Raw genomic sequence first — 25,567 nt, 5'->3', positions numbered from 1 at the left:
CTGTATTCCCCTAAAACTTGCGAACCATTTGACTATGAAGATGCTTGTGTTACTGTCAGTTTCAAGAGTTAAATATTCCAGGAGGAATTTGTTACTGCACAGTGATACATAATGCCTGAAAACCCCCTGCACCAATATTGCTCTCAAATTGGCAGCAAGTGAACAAGGGACATGAAGGATGCTTCAGCACAGTAACCTATCCTTCCTTCTCTCTTGGGAGCCACTTGGCCAGCTTTCATCCTCATAATTATAATAAATTTGACATTTCATAGATAATATTGATTTCTGTATTTTAGCATTTCACCATAGGTGACAGTCTAGCGTCAAGAATGAAATTTCTATTGATCTCCAGCGCATTAATCTCTCATGTGTATGTGATCATTTTTATAAGACCTTTTACTGCACATAAATCAATATTTCATATTTCCAGCTATGCCAGAGGAGATGTCATATTTGTAAACTGTGAGTTGACACCTGCAATTCCTTCCTGTTCAGCTTCAACTGTTCAGTAACAGTCGATTCAGGGTTGGGAAAGGATCAAGCTCCAGAAACAAGCTAGATGAAAAAGAGGAATGTAGAATACAGTAATTAGCTTAATGAACAAAGCAGCAGAGTAAGTGAAATAAAGCTATGTTTCTTTTGCTTACAGTTGCCTCATGAATACAAACATCTTAAGGCAGGTTTGCTAACCGACTGATAATGCATTTTAATATGCTTAGAGTACATGATAGAATAAATGTATTAAGAAAATAGAAGCAGTTAGAAAATTATTAATCAAACTCTTACATTAACTGCCTTGCTTGGTACATCTTTAACCATCTTAAATTATGCATTTACATACAGTATTATGAATTATTTTAACTTTGACACAGTACAAGAACTACTTAGTTACCATTCAAACAACTGTGAGCAACTTTGTATTTTAGCAAGCAATAATTAGCGTAATAAAATTCTCCTCTTTAAATCAAAATATTAACTTTCCAAAAATATAGCCAATAGAATCAGAAGATGTAAGAGACTATATTATAAGAACTGTAGCTTCTCTTTGGAGAGATTTAAGTGAATGAATTTAAAATCACATGAATAAAACATCTTTAAATAATATAGAATCTACATCTAAATAAATAAAATTCTCCAGGTGCTTTGGGATTTGTTAAATTAGTTAAATGAGCAATTACAGCATGACACCCAGTGATCATATTCTTGCAGCAAACCCTTTTGAAGCATTCTGCACTTTTAATTATTTGTTAAATTAATAGTGACCTTCTATAAATAGTTTGGATAGTTTAATAGTTTGGGATAGAAATGGATAATCTGTGATTTAATAAATGCAGTCACTTAAAATTACATCCATAATACATATTCAGACACATCATGATAAAAGCACTGTTAGTTAAGTACCGGATACGTATATATAATCATAACTGCAAGCTTTTACACCTGATCTGAAACAACCATTCACTCAATCATTTTGAAATTATGTAATATTACCAGTCAAAAGGTATGCAATTAGGAGTCAGTCTGGTGCTGTGCAACGTTAACTTCTGCTGCTGACAACATTGCCGCTCCGCTAATGGAACCGCATAAAACCAACCGCAGCAGCTCTGCGCACCAAACGCTTTCAGGACCATGCCCAGACAAGGGGCTGCTTTAGAGAGCACCACCGTCCTGCTGCCCAGTTAAAGGCTGGTTTTGAAATCCCCATTTTACAACAATTTCCTATAAGCACTATTGACATACTATTATTTCAAATTATATGTCTTTTCACTGCGAGGAAATGCTACCCTTGCTTCTTTTTAAAGGCCAATCCTTTTTGTTCATCTCTAAAACATGTTCGTGCCCATAAAGTATGTCACCGTATGACTGTTTTAACACAATGACAGACACATTATCAAAGTATGACTGACCACCGTATGAGTGACTAGATTTCCAGTCCTGTCAGGTGTTGACTGAAGGGGCAGGATTAAAAAAGCCTCTCGACAGAACAGGAGGGTGTCACAGGAAGAAAGTCAGTGGGTGACAGGTATCTTTACAAATAGTTTAGTCTTCCAAGTGTCAAGAGGAGTGAGTCTGGAGAGAGCTTTCTCTGCTGTCAAATTTATTTTGTTTGGCAGTGAATTAATACCGTGTACTCGAAGCCCTGCACAGCGCAGCAGAACAGCAATGCTTTGTACACTGGAGTTGGGCAGGCACAGTGTTTGTGCTGCCCAGCCTAATCCTAGCACATCTGCAGTTGGCTGCCGTTTGCAATAGGGTTTTCTTTAGGAGCAACACCAAACCATCAAGAACAGCTCACCAGCAGCGTCTCACACTCAGTATTCCGCATCTGTACTCCTGAAATCAGCAGGGACTCTGTGGGTATGGGCCATTCACTTGCACTGACAAGGCCTGGTAAAAGAAACGAGCATCAGACGTGTCACTCACAGGGCACCATGGCCATCATGGTCTGTGTCACAGCCACGTCTCCACGAGGATGCACAACAGACCACCTCATTCAAGGACGGCTGGAAAACCTTCACCAGAATTAAAGAAAGAAAGGGAGGTGAGAACTTCTAAGCAGAGCTGAGAATGCTAAGGCAGAAGATTCCCATGTGGGCAGAGGGTTGCAAACCCATGCTCCAGGCAGTCTGAAGCCCCTCTGTACCCAGCCCCACAGCTAGCCCAGGTGCTGTGCAGCCACCTGCATGGGGCCAGACCTTCCCATATCTCATACAGCACCAATTTAATGTATCAAAACATCAGGTTCAAACTTAAAGGAGCTTAAACAGCAACCTCTAGATACAGAATAGATGTAATAAACAGCTTACAGCTCTCCACACTGCTGCTCCAATCCAGAAGTATAATGAAATAAAGTGAACTTTGTAGGAAGGAAAGAACATGCTTGCATGTAGTTTCTTGGTTCGTCTCTGTAGTGCTCTGAGAATAACTCAATGCATACCCAAACCGTACCGGGGTGGTAATATTTATTTATTCTGTTATTCTTACTAGTGCTGACATATACTGCATAAACATTGTGATAAAAACAATATTTTAAACTGAAAATACCCATCTCTGAACAGAACTTGTGTCATCTGGATGCAATAAAGCATGATGACAGTACCCAGTCTCAGAGAACAGTGAGACAGTTTCATACGGGCTCTGTACAGAACATATACTCTGAAGGAAATTACCCATGTGGTGTCAACACAGGCTATTATTAGCACACTAGGTGAGAAAAAAAAAAAAAAGAAAAAAAAAAAAAAAGAAAAAAAAAAACAAAAAAAAAAAAACATTTTGCAATATTAAATCAGTTGGAACATAATTCATATTGTGGTTGGACTTTGCCTCATAATTTATGAACAGTAAATAGTCAAATCCTCCTGTGGTTGAATTAACTACTCATTAGCAAGAGGGAGCACCAGAGAAAAGCAACGGTTTCAGTCCTTCCTAATCAATATAAGCAAAGTGACAGGGCTTCAGAAAAGGAACCGACTTCAGGGCAAAGCTTGAGCTTCACAACAAATGCCATGACACGTTCTGCCTGCCATCCCAAGGATCCCGCACTGGTCGGAGGTTCCATCAAACTCTGAAGTGGTACTCTGGCACGAGACCACCAAACGCACTCCTACATTAAACAAGGCCGCTATACAAGGCCCCATCTCACTATGATCACTGGGCAAAGCCATCACAGAGCTCAGCTGGTTCAACATCTTGACTGATTCCTGCAGTTCTGACCCAGAATGATCTGTGTTGGAACCACAAAGGTCTGTTTTAAAAGCAGTGGAACATTATCAGGAGTCTATTTCAGAAAAGAACAAGCATGAAGTGCTCCACCAGATGCTGACAACAGTCCTCTAGAAACTGAATGTAGAAAGCGAAGTCCTAAATAATGTTTCCGCCAGAAGGCTTCATTCAAGAATAAAATACTAAATGGAAATATACAAGTATTGATACTTATGGGCTGGGAGAAGTCATTTGACCAACACCAAGAAAGAAAAAATGAAAAAGCAAAGATCAGAAATGGTGAGCAGAACACAAGGGACTCCAGACCATCTGCGCTGCATGCGATGCTGAAGGACAGTTCCCATTTCCAAAAACTGCAAACTTTGCACATCATTTCAGAGCTGTTTGCACAGATCAGAAATTGTCTATACAGGAACATCTGCAGAATGTAGGAAAGTGAGTGCTCCTCGGGACTCCCACTGAAGTCACAGAAAGCACTTAACAGATAAAATAAATAAACAAATAAATAAAATAAAATCTCTTCCCAATTATGCCTACCATCCACACAAAGCAAGTAACACAGTTCCGGGAATTTCCTAGCAGAGAAACTGGGAATGATTAAGCCAAGCAAGAAGAAAGCATATCCTATTTACAAACTGTTCAGAAAGGGGGTGGCAGTCTATATGCTGCAACTGTGCAATTCAATTTATCTGTTCAACTCCAATGTCAACCACATTGGTAATTAAAACTGCAGATAAGTATCTGAAAAAGAGAAAGCAATGGCAAGGTATGATAATAAGAAAATACATTCCCTTGTCATAGGAGTAAGAAAACTCCTCTTCAAAGTGAACCGCTGTCGGTGTACTGGGCAGTTTATCCCAACAGCTCACAGAAGTGTGATGCTCCAGGAAGGTCGGAATTAAATGTGCAAAGGCCCATCAGCAGTTTGATCTATAGATTCAGTCAGGAAAAAACCAAAACCTCAGCAGTACCTCAGATTTTGTTTACTCTCAAAGTACCTTCAGAACTATGTTGCTTAAATCCAGCAAATATTTTAACTCACACAACTGTGATGAACTCAAGACCACTAAAACAGATGAGCATGTACTGTTAGAGCAAGTAAAGCTATGCTTGAGTGTCTGTGCATACCAGATATGCTCAAAAAGGGGGGTTGGGGTGGGGAGGGAGCAGGGGGCTGTTCAGTAATATTTCACAGGAATCTAGCATTGAGAACAACCACCAGCACACCACCTAGTGCAGCATCCAACATGTGAAGAGGTTAGGAAATACACCTGAGTCTTGCATTTCATTCCTTAATCATATCCGTTTTTTAGGGAGACAAAATCTGCAGCTCACAAGATAAAGGCAAAAACAGGTTTAATTTCAAAAGTCTTCTTTTTTTTTTTTTTCTAATGTTTTTGAGCCATCCCAACGTTTAATGAAGTAGTTGATTTTCCAAAATACAATTCTGTATCTATTTCAAAGCTTGGAAATCAAAGAAATATTCAACCAGATAAGAAGCTCTGATGAGCTGGTATTGAAGCCCGCATAAGGACAGCCCCAGCAGGAGGTACCTGATTTAGCAGCGCTCTGTATTACACCTGGCCTGAGTCCTAGTGATAAATGTTCTTGTTTTCTCTGAACAGAGAAAGGAAAATTTTTAACAACTGAGTAAAATGTAAACCAATGAATACAGAGGGTAAAAAAATGAATAAAGCCATCAATTTATGAGATAAACACAGTGAAAAATAAATAATTTTTCAGTAGGCATAATCTTGGTAGTACCATGTGTACAAGAGTCCTTTCACACAACAGAACATTAATAGTTAACATTTTATTCCACAGTGGCCTCTTAATATAGCATGCACTCATACCTGCAGCTTCAAGGGGGAAGGGAAGCGTTCACGGCAGGGTCCTTGCACTCATGCAAGGAACCAGCTACACCCATGCACCACTTGCTCAGCCCAGTCCTTTCACTGGCTTATCATACCACCTAATGTGCAACACACACACATTTATCCAAAAGACCTGGAATTACATCAGTCAAATCCAGGCACTATGTTTTAAAAGTCTGGGGGAGGCAGAAGACTGGAGAACAGTTACCTGGGTTATCTGAATAATTCACACAGAAATGGAAAAAAATAAATATAAACTAAAAAACCACAATCTATAATCTGATATAAAGCAAAAGCTGTACTTAACATGGATCGTCTTCAAAAAAACAGCTCTTTAAGCAATAAAAAAAATAGTTTTACTCTCTGGAGAGGGATACATTTGTAGGAATGGTCAGAGCCTGCACTGGGACTTGACAGAAACCTTGGCACGTATGTACCTCTTATGTGTACAAACCACCAAGTGTCATTGCAAGCATGCAGCAAAGGACTTTTGTGTCACATATAGCATTCTGCTTGGGAAATGGGGCATTCAGAGATCTAAAAATACATTTAGATGTTCATTTGGATAAATATAATGAAAGTCTCTTGGTACCTGGTGTATCAATTCATCCTTTGGGAATTTTAAAACTATTTTCAATATCCCTGGAGAGGAAGCCTCGGAGCTGCTGCTACTTTGAGCAGGAGTTTGGTGATCTCTTGAGGTCCCTTCCAACCTGAATTATCCTACAACTTTATGAAACCTGCCTGCTCATGAAGGAAACCAACCTGGTGCTGTTGGAGAAATGTTCCACAAGAAGGCTTAAACAGAAATGGGCCCAAGTTCCCTGAGCAGACTTTCCTGCTGAGACCAAATCCCCCAAAGTCACTGAGGGTGCTGCCGAGAACCTACCCAGCTGAGAAAGGCTTTGCAGGTTCAGACCTTTGGTTTTAAAAATCAGTTTTGATGTGACCTAATGGCTTTTGTTGTTTTGAAAAGAATATGAAAGAATGACAGCAATATTGAATTTTTAAAATCATGCTCTGTCCACCTGCAGAGCCTTTCTTGCATACTTTAATAAGGACTTTTAACATGTCATTATACCTTTTAATTACACTGCTAAATGTCACAATCACACATGGTAATGACATCATTACACCTATTTACACCAATTATGTCATTTGATGCAATTACAGTAATTCTGCCAATACACACAAATCAATAAAAAGGTTTTGTTTGCATTTTTAAATGAGCAATCACAAAAGAATAACCCTCTAACCCTTCACTTTCTAAGAAAAGCAGGGCGAGTGCTTGAATACTAAAATTTAAAAAGTGACTCCTGAGGCCTGAGTCTTCCTCACACCGCTAGGAACAGGCAGGAACTTTTTGTAAGGCAGTTAAGTCAGGTGAGACTAGTACGCAAATTGTGAATCAGACAATTTCTAACTGCTTACACTTCCTAAATGCATAAACACGTAAATTATGTGTTTAAAAGAGATTAAGCATGCCTGTGGCTAATTTTGGAAGTCTGGCCTGAGCACCCCGCCGTGAGCAGGGACTGATTACACAGTTGTTTCCAGTATATTCCAAGAAATAGGGTCCACCAGGATGCACGACAAGCAGCATACATCAGCTATGAATCGGGAGGAAGGCCAGAAGCCAGCAGGACTTCTCCACGCCTCGGGAGAGCTCCCAGGGCCCAGCAGCTCCCACCACGGAGGGCGGCCGTGCAGTGGCTCCGCCGCGTCACCCACAACAGGAGTGTGTGCCGGGAGAGCAAGAGCGAGTGTGGAAGTGACACTTACACATCCATCTACAAAACGACCTCTGTTAATGGGCTCGTCAGTCTAAGAAAGTTTGACCTTCATAAGGACCTCTGGGTTTTGATCAAATAATTCCTTAACCATGTCTTCACTCAGATAGGCAGGTGAACTTCTACAGTCTTTCAGTATAAATCATGGGAGCTAAAAATCATGGGGCTCCCTTACTCCTTTAATCTTTCAGAGCATTCTGAAATTCATTAACATCCATCTCACCACAGCACAACTGGACGTGGCACTTCAGTACATCACTGCGATGATTGAGCCTTTTCCAGGGAGACTGATTCCTAGGATGATGCCTTCCTCCGTGCATTCAATCCTTGAACACGTTTTATTCCTGGTTGTGTAGTCTAAATACATACTGGTACGTAAAAATGAAGTCTCTATTCCAGAGATCTGTCCTATTCAATATTTGCTAACTATTTAATCTTGGTATCACCTGCAGACTCTTCCAGTAATTATTTTACACTTTCATCAAGATCATCAACGGAAATATTAAATTGCAGAAACCCAAACCACCCACATTTGATTTTTAAACTAAAGTGAACAGCCCAGGAATGCTATAACTATACTATAATTCCTTTCTCAACATAGTTTGACTTTGCTGCCACATAAACTAAATATTTTATGCAAGATGAACATAAAAAAATTATTTATCAAGTTGCTCTGGTTTTGCTTATGCAGGAAAATTAAGTTCTTCCATGTTTAATGTATATACACTAGTCAGGACTATGATTTATCCTGGGGGAAAAAGGAAAAAAAAAAAAAAAAAGAAAAAAAGAAAAACTTCGTGGAAGCCATTTTTCAGATAGCAGTTAAACATCACAAAGGAGAGATACTTCCAGGAGTTGTTCTACTACTTCCTACAACTAAATAATTGCCCTTTGATTAATAGCATGCTACTGTACAAACTATGAGCTTATAGCAAACAGCTGCAATAATTTTTACTAGGTTTTAAAACTTCCATTCAGAACATGGGCTCATATCAAGGAAAAAAAAAAAAAAAAAAAGTAAAGGCAGCAAATTTGAATATATCTGTTAAAAAGCAGGGAGGAGGGACTGAAATATGAAGTTAATGTTGATTTTCCATTTCTAATAGAGTTTGAAACTGATTGGTTTTGTTCAATCATACACCACTTTATCTGCCCAAGCACAAAAGCTAATTCATCTATCAAGTTACTGATGGCTCTAGGGAAATAAATGGAAGCATCCAGTGAAAAGGAACAAATCGAGGGAAAATAAAACAAAACAACAGGCCCCTGGCCATCAGACAAACTTATGATAGGCTGGAGTAAAGTCCCAAATATCTGTAACTGACACTGCTGCTGTGCGCGTATGGTCACTTCAACCCTGCAGGATACGCGTCATTTGTTTCCAAGATCCCGTGCATGCAGGCATAAAGAAAACTGCTGTAGGATTTAACTATATGGACACTAGGCACTGGGGAAGAGAGAAGGCCAATCAGCTGGAGCTTCGTTAGGACCAGATGTCTCTGTTGGAGCTGTATGAACAACCTGTCCGCTGAGATGAGCGGTACAATAAAAAAAAAAAGACTCTCAGATGAGCAGCTCCGCTCCCACCAACCAGTTCAGTACTGCTGGTTGGCTCAATATTCAGGGCAAAAGGGTATGATATCAATCAAGTAAGCTTCAAAACACCCTCACACAAAGTTTACACAGCTAAAAGATGAACAAATAATTAGCTCCTCAGTTTTGAAGAGAATTTTTATAACCACTTCAGCAAGGTTTCATGTCACTGTGCAGAAGAACTAGTTCTGAGACTCATCGTGGTCTTGAACTCCTGAAGTAAGGATAAAAAGTAAATGCTAAAAAGAATACTTTTTCCCTAGATTATAAATAAATAAATAAATAAGTCTCCAGACAATGAAAACTCCAACAGAAGTAAGAAACGCTGGCTAGAAAAATTGATGACTTTATCCTAGAAGAGTTGAAATCTAGGGAGGGGAAACGAGGTGAAATCAAGAAAAGAAACAAATGAGATTTCAGTTTTGATGAGGTGGGCAGTTCAGCAGCCCCAAATGAACTGTTCCCAGGCTTGGACCCTCAGCACACTGCTCATACCCGACCTCCTCCACCCTTCAGGAGGGCAGGTTACACCACAGATCAACCCAGCTGAGTTCCACCTGGCAGGAGGGCAGCCCGTGCACACAGGCACAGTTTCAGGGCTCTCTGCACTGCTTGCACAGAACCTTCTCTGGCCCAGGAGAAGTCTATCTTCGTGCACGAAATCCATACGTGGTTGATCTGAAGTCAAAGACCTCAGCCTGCACAAACAACAACTGGTTCCCTCCTGCCTTACACAAAGGCTCTCGAGGACACTGATTGACTAGGGCACTGACAGGTCTTTGGTGACTGTCTTCATCACAGTAATGGTATTTCAATCAAACACGAGTCTAAATAATGTTTTACAATATCAATAATTTAGCACACCTAAGCTGAAGCTAACCTGGGCACTGGAAGCAGTGCAGTCACCCAGGCTAATGATATTCAGCTCAGGCCAAAGCAACAATGATAAAAATTCTTCTTACATCTGCTTACAGACTCAACAATACTCTTTAACCTACATGTAAATGAAGACCATGAATTACATTTCATTTCCACTAAAAAAAAAAAAAAGGTTTTGTTTTTCTGAAACCCTGCTGGTAGCCTACTGAAGTACTTTCATTAAGGGTTTTACCCAAGACTGCTCCTCTCCTCTCTACTACTGAAAAAAACAGTATTAAAGGATTTCATTTTTTCTTAGTATTTAACATGATCAGTTTCTGTGTCTGGATGGTTTGAAATATGTTCTCCATTGGACAGATAAGTCTTGGGCAAATGACTGACCTTTTGAAATAATATTTATAATTTTAGAAATGTAAAACTTAACATTCTTTAGTAATCCAATATTAAAATACATTTAAGTTGATCTATTAAATGCTATGATTCAAACTTTTAAAAAAATGTGCAATAGAAAAACATTAACAACATGTGTGGTTTAGAAAAATTCATTTATATAGCAGTTTGCAATGTCATGATGTATTTTAAATAAAAGAGCTACAGACAAAGGTATTGATTTTAGAGACTTAACTAAATAAACAGTATGTAAATTCTGTCTTTTTCTATAAAATTAGATCAGAACGCACATATTACACTGTCTTTTTCTAAGGGAATGACAGCTATTGAATTTGGCAGACATTGGAATTTGGTTAAAGAGTTAAAGACCTTTGATCTTTGGTTTACAATTAAATGATACCACTGTAAAAGGACAGTAGCGGAGTAGGCCAGACAGTATTTATGAGACTCGGCTGCAAGTAGGAGGTGTTATTGCTCAGGGCTCTCAGTAAGCAATGCTGGGTCTTGCTGTGCTTTACTAACGTAATGTCATCTCGGAGGACAATAATGAAGATCAGAGTGACCCAGGCTAGGCTCAAGGAAACACGTTGGGTGCCTTCCTTGGTTTTCAGAGAACCCCTTTGTAATGCTGCCTTTTCCAACCCGCACCAGGGCATCAGGAGCAATGATGTGATTTCCAGCAAGACCTTTCTTAGGGATCATTCTGGGGGTGAGGGCCACTCATAAACAGGAAAGCAAACTTTGGGCTGAATTTGTCTCCAAACAAACTGCTCCGATGGATCTTTTTTATAACCTCCCTGTGGAGCTGCCTGCTGGCCTCCACACAGCATCCAGGCAAATCCTTCCCAGCCCTGCCTCGCTGTGTTGTATCTCCCAGTCTACAGCTTGAGTAATGGCAATGCTGGCCATCGTTATATCTATATATGTATAAGAAAAGGGAAGATTTATTGATAACCTTTCTAACAAAGGGAAGATCATTCCCCAAGTTCCTTATTAATTTATGCTTCTCTATAATTATCACTTAGAGTAACCACTGGAGCTCTAATAAATGTATAATGAAAGCAGTAACATAACAAGCTGCAGTGCTTAATCTGAGATTACATATTTATGATAACAAAATATGCAATTCAAGTCTAGTTTAGGGCTTTCTATTCCAGCCCACCCTCTCTGAGGGTGTTTTTTTTCTTCCTTCTTTGTTATGTCATTCTGCAGACAGATCCCAGGCTGTTTCCTGTCACCCACTGGAGCAAACTGCTCAACAGAAAGCACAGTTGGACAGCCCTTAATTAGTGCTACTTGGGATAGTCAGGATGAGAGCCTGTGTCAGCATCTCACTTAGATCCCAATCCTGCCAGGTTCTGAGTGCTGCCGGACGCTGCCAAAGCCCACGGCAGCGCTGAGCAGCGCGGGCACACTCAGCACCGGCCACGATCTGGCCTCTCGACAGGCAGGGAGCAGGCAGAACCAGACGACAACCTGAAACGCAGGGCACTGGGTGCTTTTCACTCCCACCAACAGAAAGGCAATGCATGCTGCATGACTGGTAACGTTAAGAGAACGGTGTGAAATAATGTTCTCTATGTTAAATGGCCCCGAGTTATTCTATTACATTTTACAAAGTGTTTATTTCTTCAAGCTGAAGCTATGCACGTTAGCTGCACTGCCAAATTAGTACTGGAGATTTTAGGATATGCAGATAAATAGCAAAATCACTTTTGAGAATATTAAAAACTCAGAATCAAAACCAAAATAGTATTATTCAGCTATTTGAATATGAAATCCTAGTTTCTTGCTCAAAAACAAAGAGGGAGCATGTTAAAGCATTGGATTGCTTACACATATTAGGAACATACTGTAGTACTCCATGGTAATTTACCAATTTGAAAAAGAAAATCATAACCCCCATTGCAATGATTTTGACTGGAAGTTTGCCAGCAGATTTTTCAAGACATTATGTAAAGGCATGCTGAATTTCACATTTTAATTCTTATTATTTTAACAATTTTACTTTCCATTTAAATTAGGTGGAAATGTCATCTTGTTGCCAGAATCAAGTTTCATCAAGCACTGTCATCCAAAATACTATATCACTCACACATTCATACCCAAACAAATTGTGCTTTCATTTTATTATGATCAACATTACACCCAAACTGGAGCTGATGGCATTTTGTATTGCAAATTTATCATTGTTTATGAAAGATTCATAAACTGAGTTGGGCATCTGCTAATGTCTTCATAATCTGTGTAAACTTGAATAGTTCAGATAATTTTCAGCTCACAATTTCCTCCAAATTTGCCTTGAATATTCAGTATTCATGGTCTGTTCAGACAAGACCAGTCACATGCCTTATTTCTGCTTCCAAATTGGAGGGACCACGATTTCTAAAGCAAAACTGCAAATGATGCCTGGAGAACAGCAGAACACACACGCACACTTCCATTTGTATGAAAACATGTAAAATTTTGCGACCCGTGAGCATTTCACAAACGTCTTGCAGATTTCCCCGTTCAAATAATTAAAGCACTGATCACGAGAGAACAAAACGAAAGCAAACAGGGGCTTCATTTGTGTGTCATTCTTCTCTCTAATGCTCTACCAGCTATGCTCCGAGTTCAAGTAGTAAACAGGATGATTGATTGTCTTGGATGTACAAGTAGCAAAAACTGGAGATTCAGCTTGTTCTCTCTCTCCATTTTTCTTTTACTGCTACACCATTAGAGCTGGATGCCATCAATTTAAGCAGGTACAGGATCATACCCTAAAAATAACTTGCCTGATCTCTCCATTTCTTGTTAAAGGAGACGCAATTGGGGGCTTTGGCTACTGCCTAACGTCCCTGTAACCACTTCCCATTGCACTACCAGTTGTTGGAATACTCTGTTGCTCACCAAGTGCCAACAGCCGTGTCAGCGTTAGGTGGTACTACACCTCTGTGGGTGTCCCAAACATCCACCCGCTCCGTGGGGATCAGCTGCTGCTTTCATGCAACGCACGCCTTTAGCAACTGCTTTCCTTCCCGCTGCAGCACAGAAGCATGGTGGCTTTCAAGGCTGGTGGCAGTGCAGCCTTCTTTATAAGGATGAATGAAGATGAAAAGGAAGACAAATAGAAGTGAATGAGGCACTGCTTTATGTGATTCATGATAGCTTGCAGTAAGCCTGTTAGCCTCCGCCTGGCTCCCTTCTCCGAGAATAATGGATAGTTACAGTGTGTATAGTGACATTGTCAAACCATCAGGAATTGCTGATTATAGTGCTAAATATTGATCTCTGCTTCACATGTGTCAAAATTCTTTCTTCCCTTAATTAGAACTTCCCTAAGCACCATACAAGAACAAACCGAATATATCAGATCTCTGTGAAAGGGAGGGTGATACTAGAATATAATTGTGACCTCTTGTCTTCTTCTTTTCTCTTGAGTTTTGAGATGACTTCAGCTGTCTATCCTGCCCTTCCCAGCACATGTGATAATCATACTCATTTTTCCCAATCTAACCATAGGAAGATTTTTCCAAGGCTATGCTTTTCATCATTTCAAACCACCGGGGCTGCAGTCAGATGGCAGGGAAACTTAAAGTGCCAGAAGGTGCCTTTTTCTATTTGTTTGTTTCATGGTACACTGCACCAGGCAATGACCTGTGGCAGCAGTGTCACACAAAACAGAGACAGGTTCACCCAATCAAAGGGAGCTTTAAAATTAACACAGATCCCTTCATTTCTTCATGCAGGATCAGGGAAGGGCAATTTAATGGATGTCATAGTCTTCTGATTATCACCCTGCAATCACTAGCTATAAAAAAATAACTTTTGTTATAATGATTACTCCGCATTACTTATATTAAAAGCACATATTTCCTCATCAACAGCGTCATGACAATTAATACTAATTTTGCATTACTGTTCAATCATCTTTCCTACTCTTTACAGTATTTATAATATAAAATAATGAAAGCCTGTGATGTATGGTTTCAATTTACTCCACAAACTGAGCACTTAAGTCATTTATCTTAGTTTACCTGTAATATACTGGGGCTCGGGGTTTTTTGTATTGTTTTTTTTTTTTAAACATGACACGACGGTACATTTACCTTTAGTTTGATGTCCTTGATAAAAATCAATACTTCATTAAAAGATTCCCCAAAATTGTTAAGACTAATTTAAGCACAGGAGGGGCAGTGGGGAGGAAAGATGGTGATTATATTTTAAAAAACTAACATTTGTCTAATCACACATACGCTGTGCTATCCACCGCTGGCTTATAAAATAACATGAATAAAGATGTGTAATTTGTGCAAATCTTGAAGAAGGCAAAAAGGAGGAGTGTGTCCCCATTCTCTCTCCACTCACTGGGAAACCAGAAGAAACAACAGTACAATACTACACAGTGGTAGAGAAATAACTATACAACAGACTTATTTCCCTGTATGAAGCTTCTGGGGAAGAGCTACAACAAGTGGCTCACTTTAACACCACCCTTCTCATCACCTCCAGCCCAGTGCACAACAGCTGAAAAAGTCACCGACAAGATTCATTTTCAGGTTGCTGTGTTTTAACCTTCCTGATGGAGCTACCAACGATACTATCAAGGTGCCATTCTGTGTTTAACTTGGGGTGTTCTCCATCAGCAGAGTGCCAATAACCAACTCACAACAACACCGTGCTGGAGCTCCCAAAGAATGAACACAAGGGACACCTGTGAGGAGACTGGCATGGGGAAGACCACAACTGCCTCTAAAAACTGAGGGAGCACCGCACATCCTGTGGACTGTGTGAGCCATTACAGCATTTCTTGGAGTGTGCACATGCTTTTGGTTGTCATTAAGGTTTGGTTACGTGATTTTACCCTGATTTCAGTGTGCCCAAACCAACATGCACTTTCCATGCTAACCCCTTGCACTCATACAGGGCTCCGTGTGGCAAGCACTCCTGCGTGTGCTGTCCTGAGAGGGGTGACTGTCAGCATCCCTGCTCTGCACAAGGAGAGGCAGCGATACAGACAGTCATTCTGATGGCACAGGTCATGCAGGAAATCATTGTCAGGCAGCATTACGTCTCCGACTTCCAAACTCCTTGTCTTTGCTCAGCCCGGCAGCCTGTGCTGACCAACGAGACGAGCACTGCGCGCCGTAGCAGGCTGTGGCTACACCCACTGCAAAGAACAGACGCTGCTTAATGACCTGCCTTATAAACCCACACCGCTGTTATTAAGCGGACAACTGATGCTTAGGGATGGCTGTTGTTTCCGTAAAGGAAATACAGAGGGTATCTGTTAGCACACAGCTGCTAAGTATTGAAGGACATTTTTTTTTTTTAATTTAAATTCATGTTTATGCATTTTTATTTTTCTATGTTGCTTTTTGCAGTAAGGAGTGATAAGAATTTGATTCTGCTCAGTACAAGTCCCGGTTCTAACAAACAAGGACACACAAATAGACAAAGTCTCTGCCCTTCCTCTGGCAAACCAGTCAGTGTGCGATCCTCTTCAATACAAGGGGTCTTCTGCACTTTCATGGCCTCAAAACAGCAAGACAAAAAAGCTTTATAAAAACATACTCATCACATATAATTTACACTCATTAAGCTCCTAAAACAACACGAAAATGTTTTATGAGGTAAACAGGAGTTAGCACTGTTGTGCACACAAAGCTCCTTGATCTGGGTCCTCCAAACACACGCGGAGGAAGCGTGCTCCGCTGCTGAGGAGGCAGAACGATGTGCGGTACCTAAGCTTTTAAAAATACTGCACCTGGAGATCACTGGTAACCGAGAAGAAAACAGATCATTCCTTTATCCGTAGCGCATATTTAGAGTAATTCAGCAGAGGCAAATATGATCTGATCAATAAAGAAGCTTCTTGTCTTCCACACTTACGTCCTCCTCATGAATCTTAACCAAGAGAAATAATAATAAGTGACAGATAAGGTTTGTAGTACTTTAAATAAGCAAGTGAGCCTCCTAAAGCTACGAGCAACATTCTCTGGATATCAAAAATAATAACTGGTTTTGCAGCAGTGCAGCATGGAAACACAAGGGTATAAGATATACTGTACTTTAAGCTCTGTTTGATGAATCTGAGCACAGTTCCTGGGGGATAGATTACTTTAAACCATGCTCTTTTACTTTCTAATCCTGACTTGATTTGATTTGTACTTTAATACAGCTGCCTGGCAATTCAACAGCAAATAGAGACTATTTATGTAATCATATTGTAAGTAGTGGGACAAGAAGAAACTCTCTAGAACCTTTTTGGAAAATAGTTTGTTGTACTTTTTTATTTATTGAACAGCAGGGCTTCGGGCTTTTCAGTGCTCATTATAATTGGTTTTCTGCTTGAACTTTCAAAAACTGTCATGTCAATACTCAAACAGAATTTTTTTGCTTACTATATGGCTGTGGGCTCTATTTTCTCATGTGCTACTTGACAAAGTTCTTGTAATATCTTAGAGGCAAGTTCTAGAGTTTTAGTTGCTATTTCAGAAACTGGAAGTCAGAGTTATTTTATCTTCTCTATTGTTCATGTTCACCTTCCCATAATTCCCCACTGCGATTTACTGGTATTTAATAAACTGGAAAGGAAGTTGTCGGCCTGCTTCATGCTAAATATTAGCTCTGGAAATCTTGGTATACCGGGGTTGTAGTTTCTGCTGTTAAAAATGAATATATGACTCACCACTGAATATGCAACTTAACAGAACAAATATTTCCAGTGCAAACAGCGACCAAATTCAGTGAATAACAAGAAAATCCATAGGGCACCAATTAAAGACCCACTGGCTAATTTCAGGAATCTTCACGTTCCCCAGTTTTGTCCTTCCAGCTGCAGTAGGTTAACAGCAGAGCTCTGCTAATGTGTTTCACCATTCCTCCAGCACTGCCCAACGAGACGAAGCCTGGCTATCTGGGCAGTTGTTGCAGGGAGCGGAGCTGCAGTGATTCTGCACTTTTAGTTCTCAGTCCTGTCCTTTCAGGACAGTCTTGATAAAGATTTGTGTTTCTAGAGAACTTTGCTTCGCCCATTCATCTGTCCTTTCATAAACAGCCTGCACAATTATCGTCATACTTTCCTGAGATGTTACAAAGACTGCAGAATGAAAAAATAAAATGAAAAGTTCCTTGTACTTCAAAAAAATCTGACTTGTAAAAAGTATAAAAGGCTGTCATCTGCTATATCTGCTATATTTCACTACCTAGATGCTCTAACATCTGCTAACACAGTGCTAAAATGATGGCATGGACAATAAAATTTTGATTATTTTAGTACTTTAACAAAAAAGAACTGCGTTTGCAGTTACTTACTGGATTTATTTTTTTTATCTTAACAAATCAATCTACTATATACATTGCAAAATTGAAACAGAAATACAGTCCCAAACCTCTCATTCTTTTGATGCTGATCTTGCTAACTAAACAGTAAGAAAATGATGTGAGATCTCCTTTCTTAAACCTAAATAATGCTAAAGCATTTTTTTAGGATAAGTATTTTATTTTTTTAAGGTAGCTGTAAAAATGATTTTCACTTACAGCACATAGCTATACTGAAACATGGGCTGCACTAAAGATGTAGGAGCCTAAGCTTTGCTTGAACGAAGAACAGGGAATGGAAATGTATAGATAAATTGGGACTATATACAATTGAAAATCTGCTTGCTTGAACAGCATTGTGACTAAACGTATAAATATTATTATTAAAATTCAGCATGTGATTTTTCTTTTAACTTACACGGAAAAGGAAAAAAACAGATTTCTGTGCTTCATAAATTCCTATTAGATTGCAGATGAATGACAATATGCATCTGTTTAGAACATACTAAAAATTGTTTTTAACATGTTTAAACAGGCTTTTAAATGGTTAATAGAAGAGAACAGACTGAAATATCTTAAGTTTCAAAAGATGCATGTATATGCAATGAACACATAACTAACTCCATGGAAATTCAGTGAATGGGAGAAAAAAAGGAGGGAGAATACAATATGCAGGACATTAATATATACTATTTACGTCAAATATTAAGCCAACACAGATGTGTAAATATATGCTTCTGTGTGGTTTTAGGTTAACCAAAATCTAGCATGTACTGTTGGGCTCTGAAAATACAAAAGCGAAATTATATAGCATAATTTAAGAGGCCAAAATTCATATAAAAATAGTGTTTAAACTTAGAGCAAATTTGTATGGAAATACTGTTAATAACAGGCTGGATAACACCTTCAAAGATTAAAAAGAAAAAATTACAGTGCATTTTATATTAAAAAGGCATTCAATGCAGAGTTCTCACTATAGCATTTATATTTGCTTTTTCATTTCTTTATTAACTCATGTTTTCTCTATGCTTGATTTATGAAATACTAATACTGTAGCCCATTTTTTAAGAACTCTATTCAGTTGATTACAAAATCAACTGAAAATATAGTTTGCCATTTTCTGCAAACTATAAGGATTTCAGAGACAATAGAGAGTCAATAGTTTGGCAGAATCAAAAGAGATCATGGTTTACCCAATACGCTTGCTGAAAAGAGAAAGCATACATGATATTGCAGTTTTGGTTCCTAAAACTATATCAAGGCTACTCTTTTAGTCAACTTGGAAATTTATATACTATACACTAACCCTCCTTTAATATCCTCTCTCTCTTTCCTCTGGGCATTTATTGCTGTTCTTTCTAGTTCAGTAACCAGTGAGCAGAAGGTTCATTAAAACTAATTGAATTGGAAACTTGTCTGCCCTGGGAAATGTTAACTCTTTGTTGTTATCTCCAGGAAATTCCTTTTGTTATTTTCCTTTGAATTTTATTATTAGGCTTTAATGTAGCCAACACCACCTTGAAAATATTTTCATGGCACAGATTGTCTAGGCAGCAACTTCAGAAAGGCTCTTCTCTCGATCTGTTTTTTGCAGCAGAATGTGGTATTTTTTGCGGGTGGATCTGAGCATGGTACTCACTAACAGCAACGCCACCGCCAGTTTAACTCTTGGAGTTCTCGATCCCACTCATCTCATTAGGTAGAAATAAAGTGTGCGGTAGGTATCTGTTACAGCTCCTTCCAAACCAGTAAAATGCGTAACAGAAGTACAGGTTTAGGGACCCTAACTGCTCTAATGGAGATTATCATGGACCAACACACCCAGCGTGGATGTTACATTAAATATGAGTGACTAAATGTTGCAGAGAAACGATTGGGATGATTAGTCTGCATGGTATAGTGAATCTTGTTTTAACTTCCCTCTTTTAATCTTTTGTGAGCAATACTTACAAAACAGACAGGAAATAGTTTCAGGACAGTGCTTCATCCAGCTCTTTGTAGCTTGAAAATATTGATTAAATAAAACACTTGATAATAGTCACAGTGGTAGATTTTTGACAGCTTTAAAAATCAATTGAAAATAACAGGCAACCCACTGTTGCTAATAAAAGTAAATATTTATGACTGATTTGACTGAGCTTCAATACCAGTCAATCACTTTCTAAAGGATCTTTGCAATTCATTAACCTCTTTTTACTGGTCTTGTCCCTGTTGGTATTAGCCATTAAAAGAGAATAAGGGAGGGGGGCTTGATTTTTCTATTCTCATCATTCATAGCTTATTTGTTCATTCCCTCCATTCCCATACGTTGCTGTTAAATTGATTGTCTGTTTAGTCATATGAATGATAAAGTAGCTCTGCCAGGAAGAATGAAAGCATCCATTAATTTCTGAGAAGGGTGGGTTTCTTTGATTCAGCCTCAATCTAAACCAAAACTACTTCCCATAGTTTCCTATAACATCAGTAACTAAATTTAGCCCATAACATACTGCTGATAATAAGTGCCATAATTCTCCTCACAAACTTTTTGATGTCAAAACTTCAGGGAAAATTATATTTATTAATATCTGTTAAAGACTGTTGTTATCAGTCTGGTACCCTTAATCTGGAACATGACACAGGAAAAAAATAAAAGATAACTATCTTCATTTTATAATCTAGACATGATTTCAAAAATACGATGTTTGTATTCAACAGTGCAAAAAGAGCTCAAACAGTTGTTCCTTTAAATAGTAAGGACAAAGATGGGAGGTCTGATTTAGTGACCTACGTTAATCCCATATTATTGGTTTTGTTTTAAACTGATGAACTACAACATTATTCTAAACACAGTGTTAAAAGAGAAAAATTATATAGTACCTAATCCCTTTAAAATATCCTAAGAGATACAGGAGATTATGTACATAGGCGGAATATTTACACTGATACCCTCAATGTTGCAGCAAAAGGGACTTCTAATTGCACACCACTTGCTTTGTAATTGAAGAACTAATTGTAGATCTATAGGATCTGAAAGCTGCAGGATCTGAATTCAAGTCCACTTTGGTGCAAGTGCATATTCTGCACCTCCTTTACAAACCCCTTTTTCTTTTAAACTCATCACATAATCAGGGTAAAATGATGGAGAAAGCCTGTCCCACACCACAGCAACTCTTGACAGCGATCACCTCTCGCAGTTTAAGGTGCATCTGACATAAGTGCTTTTGCCAAAACCACCAGTTTCCTGTGCTTTCTTCTTTTACACAGAGCACTTCCAAAACAAAACATTGTACAACATCTATTTTCTTATCTATGAGACCACAAAAGCCAGAGGTCTTGCTTTAGTGTTGTTTAGTGCCTGACACAGCCTCTCACATTTACTGTATTAGATAAGGTGCATGTTAAATACCTGAATTCTGGCCCATCCTGCACACAGTGGGATCAGCATAACCCTGCTGTAATTTACCCAGACAAACTGTGTTCATTCAGAGTGGGGAACATCTACAATGCTCTTCCTTGAGCAACATTGTAATGAGACTAAGTTCTCATTTGGTCCCGTGGCACAATGCATTAGTGATGCATCTTTTACTCGTAACAGCTCTGAGGCAAATCTCCATTGTCCAAAGTTTTGGCTTCTGCACAAAAAACCCTGAGGAAGCTAAAATGCAGGCAGACGATGTGGCTTCCAGAAGGTATGGAAGTGGGATGTCCATCGAACCAAGCAACGATGTCCTTGGAGAACTCTCCTGCTCTGCAGAGCGGTATTTATTGTGTGGCAGGGGTTCAGCCGCATTCACATACTTCGTAGCGATGTTCTAGAGCACCCACTGCAGCACACGAGCAGCTACAAACACTGCCCTTCAAAGTGGTGAAGGGAAAATTCAAATAAAATAACTTCAGAGCTTAAATAACCTTGAGGTGACCACTGAGAAGTCAGAAGCAAATCTTTTAGCTCCTTCCCTACACTTCACACCTTAGCTACAGGCCCTCCTTTAATGGCATTTTGTTACCTATTGTGGGGCAAAAATGGAACTTGCTGAGGGGCCACCTGACAGCAGGGTGGAAGCAGACCCAAAGCACTGTGCTCACTGGACTTCTTAAAAAACAGACTTCCAGGCAGAGAATGGCAGGAGGAAGGACAATGAGGGCTCTGCAGTGCTCTGCGTACCTCCCATCCTGGGTCTATCACACCACTGCACAGCTCAGATCAGGTCCTCGCAGCAGTCACTCATCCCTCCGTCACCTTCAGACCAGCTACTGCAGGGGCTACAGCAGGAGGCTATGCCAAGAGCTCACTCAATCTCCATCTGGTGCAGAAGGTGGCAATGGGATCATTGAAGGCCAGCAGCTGAGGACAACGTACCTTGGTATCAGGGTAGAGGCCGTACTAACTCCTTATTCATCACCAGGACCAATTCAAGGTGATGATTAGAGTAATAGATGAATTACGTGCACTGAACATTTTTTTGACAAATGTACCACCCTCTTCTGCTTATGAATTATCCCTATATAAACTTCTGTTGATACTCATTTATTATATTCATTTATAAGTTACTTTGATTTATTCAACGACTCATTTACAATAACAAGGATAACTAAAGATTGCCCTCAGACTATTCTTGAGCCTGTTGGCTTGAGCATTTATTTTTCTGTCTGATTAGTTGTTTAAGTCACATGGTGTTGTTTCTAGTCACCGATAGCTATCCTACAACTTCAGAATGGCTTGTGTATCCCTAGCAGGTGGAACTTGGTCTGGGTGTAAATGCCTTAAACATTTTGGAAGGGAATTTTCAATTAAGGAACCTTCCTTCTGGATTTTTTTTTTTTTTTTTTTATTGAAACACATCCCAGGATGAGGTTCAGAGAAGGAGGCGCTACTTTGTTTCTGAAAGATTTCCTATAATATCTTGATGAGAATGTATTTTCATCTGCTAGTCAAGGTATTCATTTGCTGCAAATTTTTGTATTTAAAGTCCATTGCTCCGAGATCCAACATAAAACAAAGAAGCAAGTTTAATGAATAACAAAACAACTACTTCTGATTTTTAAAAAGCAGGTTCTTACACCTTCCTTTTAGGATTCATCAGCACCACCTGGTCAATGTGATGCTGCATTACCATGTTATGTGAGGAATATATGGATTGAAGGTAAGAATCAGGATCATGCCTGTTGCCTACACGAGTGGCTTCCAGAAGCTTGTAAGTCACAGCTGCAGTGACTTTGGCTCTTGGCAAAGAAGCACAGAACCCATTGAACTTCTCTCTAGAGTTTATGGGGGAAGACAGGATCTACGTAGGGATAGACAATGTAAATTCTATTTAGATAGCAACTCAGACAATAAGATAAAGATCACAAAATCCATTGTATCATCCTCTTTCACTGAGGATCAATGAAATCCTCTTTCACTGTTTGCAGTGGGTAAGAAAGCCATACAAAACCTATGGAGAGGTGCATGCAGCACGGACTAGGACATTAATATCTATTTCTCTTCTCACAACACATCATCTGCTGATTTTGCTCAGGCCACTATTCAGACCCAGCACAAAAAATGCATGTGTGACAGTAACCCCAGGAAAACTCTTTGCTCTCGTGCTCCCCGTGTGACTGTGGCAGTAAAGGTGCAGTGCTGTGGTGCTTGGCACGCCACAGCAGAGCCCGCCCAGCCCTCCGGGGCCCTGGTGCTCGCAGGTGCTACAGCCTGTGACGTTCCCCAGGCCTGCCCTGCAGGGATTGCTGACCCTCTGCAGTCAAATCCCAATTCTGCTGCAAAAGTTGAGTTTGCAACTGTTCTCCGTGACAGTAAGTGTTGTGGAGCAGTTTAAAAAAAGCCCATATAATGTCAGTTTGGCTTCAAAGTTAATGGTCCATACGATTAACCCATCTGAGGACATCTGCATCTAAAGAAAATGCTTGAGAACCACGCAATCAGACCCCTCGTACTGCTCAACAAAAGTTCTGCTGGCTGTAAGGGGCTCTTAACTCGATTTCTTGTAGATAAATACAGAACATATTTACAGCTGCCAATGACAGATGTTCAGTGCAAATATTATTCCAGCAAATTTTTTAATCAGATGGTGTAATGCATGATAGTGTCATTTTAAAAGGAAAAAAAAAAAAAAAAGGAAAAAGAAAAAAAAAAGAAAAAAGGATATGAATACAGTGAAAAAATTACCATTTGAAAGGCAAAACTATTTTTGCAGAATTCATAATGAACTAATTTTTCTCTTCAACAAAAATGATGTTACAAGATATACAAAACTTCTTTCTTAGTTGTAAGAAACCAAATAATTAAAAATTATATACATGTTCACCTTTATGTTCAGGTGCAGAGAAGTCCCACACACTGTGACCTGTATTTGTTCAGCACCATGGAAACCATTTCACTCCATTATCCAAACATTATTTACATAAAACCGAGGGGAAAAAGGTAAGAGAAAATAAAAGTGACACAGGCAGAAATAATAACAGCAATCGGATTCATAGTGGAGAAGTGGGCAAGGAACCAAGAGGGCTTTAATGAAATTTACATTCACGGAGGGTATCAGTTTATGAGGAGCTGATTGCATCAAAATGGGATAAAAAGGAGAAGTCAAGGCTACGTGGAGTAAGATTTTCTTCCTCCTGCAATAGCACTTGTACAACTACTTTATCAAACTGATAAATCTTACTTAAACAGAACAGGGGAAACTTGGCAGGGAAAACATAATGGTACAACAGGTAAATGCGCAGAGACTTGGCGATCACATTGTGTTCGTAATGGGCAATCAAACAATGGTCTAAGAGTGAGACACACGCCTCTAATGGGGAGAAACATTTTCTCCTGAAGGCTGCAAAGAGCTACTTGATAATCATGTGTTGGTTGAAACATTTCAAGATTGCTGCTTTGAGACTGCTCCTTTGTGCAGCCTTGCCAGGCTGCTGCTGGGAGTGACTGCTTCTTTCCTTTCTAACCTGCTGAAGTTTTCCAAGCATCTCTTCCTCTCTAACGAGAAAAAGTATTTGGGAAAACCACAGGACTGGGAGATGTGAGCATATCGCTAAGAGCTGAAGTTAGCATAGACACTTCCCTGTTTGTCCAGAGGCTGCTGAAGCCAAGAATTCTGTAAATACAGGAAGAAAAAAATAAAATAAAAAAATCAAGCAACCCAAGAACTGCCTCATCCAGTTTTTCTGCCTTGGGTCTGAGTAAGACACACCTCAGTGGCAACCGCCAGCCTCTCCCAGGACAGCTCTAGCTGTGCCATCAGCATTCCCATCTGTGGCAGCACGTACAAAGACCGAGTTACTGTAATGACTTCTAAAGAAATTTACAACCACCTGCTGCAACACTGAACGTTCAATGCCACTTATTTAAAATAATTTAATTTAAATGTCTTTCAAACATTTTGAGCCAAACAATGTAAGGTACAAAGTACTCACATTTCAGCCCAGATCAATGATTCACTAGACGGACTTTTTCTGACGTGACAAGGGTGTGAGGTCTCAGCTGGGATCTGGAAGCGTGCTGCCAAGCATCCTTCTTCAAGATGGGAAGTCAGAGAGAACCGGGAGAATTAAAGAATTCCTCTCTCAACAAGCACTTGGACAGGACTGTTCATCCCACTGCTACCTCAAAATTCAAGGGAGATTTACACATACACAAACAAAAAAGCAATTTCCTTTGCAGGATATCTTTGGGAACAGGGAGATGGACAACATCAGAGGTTGCTTCTGGAACACAGACTCCCAAACCAGCAGGAGGTCAGGACAAGTCCTGAGCAGTGGTAGAGTAAGGTATTCCAATCCCATCCCATTGCTTTCTAACTGACCCAAAGCCATGCCAAACTGTACCACAGCCCTTTTGATCTCAGGAGCAGGACAGAGTTGAGCCTTTTCTGCAGAGACCACACAGAGGCCAGCTGGAGCACGGCAGTACTCTGCCCGTCTGAAGGCAGCAGCTGGGGAGTCCCCAGCTGAAGGCACTGATGAACCGATCAACACCTTGGAGACACTCCAGAACTGGTCAGGCTTCTCAAAACTCACAGCCTGCCACAG

General features: G+C 39.7%; 1 long non-coding RNA gene across 1 annotated transcript; it reads right to left on the bottom strand.

Annotated features, from left to right (window-relative positions):
• Nucleotides 1–25,567, bottom strand: LOC106017770 (uncharacterized). The gene is made up of 4 exons (XR_002403433.4): nucleotides 25,364–25,567; nucleotides 24,953–25,138; nucleotides 2,297–2,388; nucleotides 1–555 (listed from the first exon to the last, which is right to left on the bottom strand). It is a non-coding gene; the product is annotated as an uncharacterized lncRNA (long non-coding RNA).

This window comes from Anas platyrhynchos, chromosome 7 (genome assembly GCF_047663525.1).
Source record: "Anas platyrhynchos isolate ZD024472 breed Pekin duck chromosome 7, IASCAAS_PekinDuck_T2T, whole genome shotgun sequence".
NCBI lineage: Eukaryota > Metazoa > Chordata > Aves > Anseriformes > Anatidae > Anas > Anas platyrhynchos.
Note: the sequence above shows the minus strand (reverse complement) of the source record. Positions and strands in the feature narration are given on the sequence as shown.